Here is a 5,567-nt window from a genome sequence, read left to right on the forward strand (position 1 = left end):
GCCACTAAACAACTGTAGTCCCACTGTAGAAGCGTTTATTCACTGACGTAGCTATATAACTGCTACAAAAGATTCATTAAATTAATGAGCTTCTTTATACACAAATTTTACAACCGTACAAATACACGCACACACATGCACACACTCCTTACAGACTGATTTAGCCACCATCACTGAGAACAGGAAAATGAAAGATATTTTTCGTGAAAGGAACTTGGAAACAAATCTGATCCTACAGTACTCAGATCAATCTAGTTTACTCATCAGTCACATTTTGTATTTTAGCTACCTTCACTTCATTCACTTTTAACCACCCCACCAGCATCCAGAATTTCTCTATTAAACCTGGCTTTTATTTAGCTTGTTTTCTTCTCTCAGCAATGACTGAGATAAAGGTGCTGGGAGGGGGAGGGGGTATTTTGAGGTTGGGTTTAAGGTTAGTGTAGACACTAAAAGCCTCTCTCAATTGGGTCAGTTATCCTCTACCTTTCCTCTGGAACTGTATTTCTGAGACATATGTTGATTTACAATGATATCACGTCGTACGATAGTTTGATAGTTTAATGAATTTTCAGTCTTATGAGAAACTTAACGCAATATGGGATCATTTTGGGATATACTTTCTATTTGCATTGTTTGACATTTTAAATTGAATGGTATTGCAGCCGCTTTCATCAGTACAATTCATCCACTATCAGATTTTAGATTTATGTTAAGGATTTGATATGGTTATTTTTTAACGGGCAGTGAAGATGTACGTATAAGGAATATCTTTAGGATCATGTCAATACCAAGATATCCCATATCACCACCAATACGTCGCCATTAACAACAGTAGGAAGAGAAACTACTTATTTCTGTAGCAATAGTACAGGAGAAAAAAAAAAAGAAAAAAAATAATTGTGTCCTTTCCTACGACAAATGAACTGTGGTAGGATATTCCATCCCCGGAAGCATACTATACCCGAAATGTAAGAGTACCTAACCTTCTTGAAAAAGCGGGACGCCTTATCTTAAAAACTAACCCAGTTATCTTCTTGAAAATAATCCAATTAAGTTTCCCACATTCAACCCAACCAAACCTAACCTAGGAGCATGGTAAAAGAACCAGGGATGGTGCAATATACATCTCGGGAATTTGCTCCCCGGAAACACTATCGAAAAAGGGAAGGAATTAAAAGCCTACTCCGGAAATTAACAGATGCACAGTTTCCATCCCAGCAACAACGGGTATAAGACAAGAGGGACATTTGTCAAAATTCCAGCAATGCAAGAGGTTTGAGAATCTACCATCTCGCTGATCCAATTTTTGCAATAGAAGGAACCCATGCCAGCAACAGGAGAGAGAAAGGAGGAACTATATAGGCGCATCTATTCCAGCAAAGGCTGGAAAAGAATGAGAAACTTAAAAAATTCCAAAATTAGTAATAATGGGCCTGAGAAATGAAACCGGCATCCGCAGGAACACAAACTCAAAAGGAACACAAGGTATCGAGAACTTCAGCCGATTTTAAACCAAGAATTTCCCACTTTTCAAGACCTGTCAAAACATGCCAAGGACATTTTCAACTACACATCAGACAGACTTCTAGTTACGATATACTGGAGGCTCACTGCTATTGAAACTTTAGAATTCCTCCCAATTCTAGATTCGAGAATTAATCCGTAAACTTGACAGAACTACAGTTTCAAATTGTGTTTTGACCGACCATCTCTAAAACGGCTGGTCATATTAAAGTTACGTTGTAACGGTACTGTTCAGGATTAAATATTAAATTACAGCAATGAGGTTAGTCCGTACATTTAATTTCCCAAAGCATACATGAAATAACTAAACCCTTCAGAATGCAGATACCTTTAAGATACTAAAACTTACACTAACACCAACTTGAGGAACAAGCGCCCCTTGCTAAATTCTTAATTCGCCAAATCAGAATGCCCACTAATTTAAGTTACATTGAAACTTTATATCGTAGACACTTCATCTCAAAACTCAATTCTCAGAAGCCGAAAATTGGTTGATTTCCAAATTCTAAAATTCGCAAACTTTTCTCAATTTAATTACTGACTAAACTGTTGCAACTCCGGTATGCCATACTCTGTTCCGAAGATATCAGCCATGAGCTGAATCCTTGTTCCTTAACACCGATATTGAAACAAATTCAAACCCATTCTACGTTGCTAACTTTCCTACTCAAGTTTAAAGATTTCTAGAGGACTACTTATCCTCGAGCAATAAGAATAACCAGATTTTAACTCCTTACTCTCAGCTAAGTAGAATTTAAAAATCAGGTCAAGTCAACATTCAGTTCATTCCACACCAAACACAGTATATAATGAATTTAAAGAACTTTTTACTTGTTTACTTTCATATAAAAGATCTTTGATTGCCAACAATCCTAGGAAACCACAACTATTTAACAAACTATGGACACTCATGAACTTCATCCAAAACTATGGATACTCATGAACTTCACCACCAAAACTATGGATACTCATGAACTTCACCACCAAAACACCTATGGACACCTCATGAACTTCACCACCAAAACTATGGACACTCATGAACTTCACCACCAAAACTATGGACACTCATGAACTTCACCACCAAAACTATGGACACTCATGAACTTCACCACCAAAACTATGGACACTCATGAACTTCACCACCAAAACTATGGACACTCATGAACTTCACCACCAAAACTATGGATACTCATGAACTCGTTCACCACCAAAACTATGGACACTGGACATGAACTTCACCACCAAAACTATGGACACTCATGAACTTCACCACCAAAACTATGGACGCTCATGAACTTCACCACCAAAACTATGGACACTCATGAACTCAAGCAACTCATTTTTTCTTCTTTCAAGCGTATCGGATCAAAATATCGTTACATAGGCATTTAGTACCAACATTTAGTACAAACATTAGTAATAAAAATCTTATTTATTAAATAGCAATTAGGGTTTATTTAAAGTAAACTTCTATCTTGAGACATTCAATACTCTGAAGGTTTGTATGCCAAATAGATAAAATCAGTTAGGTCATATGATTATGAGTATTGTATGATTATGAGTATATTAATAGGTATATATACATAAATATCCTATTACCTAAATCAGTAACAAATCAAAGACTGCAGTTTACATAGCACATAAACAGTAGTACATTAAGTATAAAAAAAAATTAAAACTTAGAAGCTCCACCGAATTAAACTTTAAATACATTTAGCAACCATATTGAAAGCTTTAAACAACTTTTTAAGCATGAAACTTAATAAAACACTCAAACAGTTAAAACATAGGAACTTCACTAGTGAAACTTTCTACACTGAACATTTTATCACTTGGAAAACTTCCCAATCCAGTGATTACCAAAACCTCGAAACTGACAAGAACCTTGAAACTGGTGGACGAAAAGTTGGCAGAAAACTATTCACAGTTTCAAGTAGTAGTCCACGGTGCCTGGCGAAAGGTCAATCAGTTTAATCCTTAGTATTAAGAAGCTCACAATACCTAACGAAAAATAAAATTCTAGGAAAAGACAGAGTTTAAATAATATGAGTAAATTTTTTTAAAATTCGAACAAAGCTTAAATATAAAATAAAAATAAACTCAAATTTTTTAAAGAAAAATTTAATGCTTGTCTTAAATTGGCTATGCAAAATTGAACAAATTCTTTAATGTCTGAACTAAAACAAACATTCAAATTTATTGCAAGTTTTGGTTTCTGAAAAACTTTCGTAATTTTATTTACTTAAAAATTTACTTAGAAATTTAAGCCTGACACCCAATAGCTAGCTTAATACTAGGATTCTAAAGGTTTTTTAAAAGCAACAAATTAGGCTTAAACCTAATAAACTACTTCATCTAATTATCTGAAACATCAATTTCAGTGATTAACCAAAATTTACTATCAAGCTGAAATTTTTAATTTAATGTGAATATAAATTCCAATGATTAACCAATATTTAATATTAAGCTCCAATCTAATTATCTGAAATTTCAGTGATTAACCAAAATTTAATACTAAGAACCTGCATTTTTTAGTCACAAAAGTTATGCTTTAACTCAATTCTGCAAAACACAAATTTTCACTTTTTTAATTTTAATTTTAACAATTTTAACAATTTTAAGACAATCAAAACTAATCTAATTTTAAGACTTGAGTTTACTTTACTCGAGTCAAAACTCACCACGGCTTTAATACTAGAGGCTTAATACTAGGAATAAAAAGTGCAAGGCCCCTGCAACGCACGGCGGACAAAGTCCACCGCACGTTACAGGGGAAATCCTCCCCTTACAGGGGCACCGCCCCTGAAAGGGGAGGCGTAGCTTGCACAGTTGAGAAAACGAAAACCAACCCACCTTGATCATGCAGCTTCAGTTGCTTATTAAATACTTCAACCTGGGACGTTTACAGAAATACTAAATTTCTTATCCGGTAATCTTGATAAGTGTTAAATACTTCACCACGGACGTTCGCAGAATTTAAATTCCTTATAGCAAAAGTATCCTGAAGCAAGAGGTCCTGGGTAACCTTGTTGGTAGGTTCCGTTAAATGAAAACCAGCGTTTCAGAAACGAAAACCAGCGAAGTGTATCAGAAATAATAGTCACAACCGTGGTAGCCACAATACCTGAAATATTAAAATTTCTTCTATCACACAGTTAAATATTACGAGAAGACTAAAAAAAGACTATAGTTAAATTAAATTTCCAAATCTGATTATGCACTAACAGATTAAATTATTCCTGGCTATACATTAAGATAGATTAAATTATTCCAAGCATACATTAAATTGGCCAATCTGATTTTTAACAAAGGTTAACTGAAGATAAATACTAAAATAGTCAATTCGTGCGGAATTACTACCAAGAACTGCCAAACTAATTATCCACAGTTTGTGTTAACAATCTCTTAATAAGATTAAAATTTAAGTAACAGTTAAGTGTCCACCGAATTTTATTTTCTAAAACCTTCAGCAATCCATAAGGGCTACCAAATGCCTTAAAAATTCCAAAAAAAATAAAGCAAAAATCTCAAAATTGAAAACACTAATACGAAGTAAATTACTAATCAACATCCAACTGGAATGAAGATATACTTCACCGAAGCCAAAAACAGGTTCTCAGAGCACTAAGTAACACAAAGTGACACAAACTAAACTAATCAATTATGGATCTCCAGGGACGTAAATTTGCGATAAAAACACAAGGATTAATAAAAGGAGCGAAAAATACTAAAATGTCATAAACGCCGCAATGACGAAATACTTAGTCGAAGAAACTTAATGTTCAAAACAATAGGTGGCGGTGACGTCTCCAGGAAATAGCCAGAGGTTTTCAACCAAAAAATGAATAAATTCAGCAATATTTATACTCTCGCATAAGTGTGTATTAATTTTTTTCATGAGTCTTTGAAAAATACTGACGATAATTAGCTCAGAAAAATTACTTTGCAGTTTAGAAAAATAATTTCATAATTCATTTAACAATGATAACTTTCCGCGCTGGCATTTTGCTGTAGTGAATGTTTTGTGCTTTTCATATAGC

The 5,567-nt window shown here is 34.2% G+C and overlaps 1 long non-coding RNA gene across 1 annotated transcript; it reads right to left on the reverse strand.

Moving 5' to 3' along the window:
- Nucleotides 1-3,056: 3,056 nt before the first annotated feature.
- LOC135208268 (uncharacterized) lies at nt 3,057-5,210 on the reverse strand. The gene is made up of 3 exons (XR_010313148.1): nt 5,120-5,210; nt 4,381-4,651; nt 3,057-3,477 (listed from the first exon to the last, which is right to left on the reverse strand). It is a non-coding gene; the product is annotated as an uncharacterized LOC135208268 (long non-coding RNA).
- Between the last annotated feature and the right edge of the window lie 357 nt (nt 5,211-5,567).

Source organism: Macrobrachium nipponense, chromosome 35 (genome assembly GCF_015104395.2).
Source record: "Macrobrachium nipponense isolate FS-2020 chromosome 35, ASM1510439v2, whole genome shotgun sequence".
Classification (NCBI taxonomy): Eukaryota; Metazoa; Arthropoda; class Malacostraca; order Decapoda; family Palaemonidae; genus Macrobrachium; species Macrobrachium nipponense.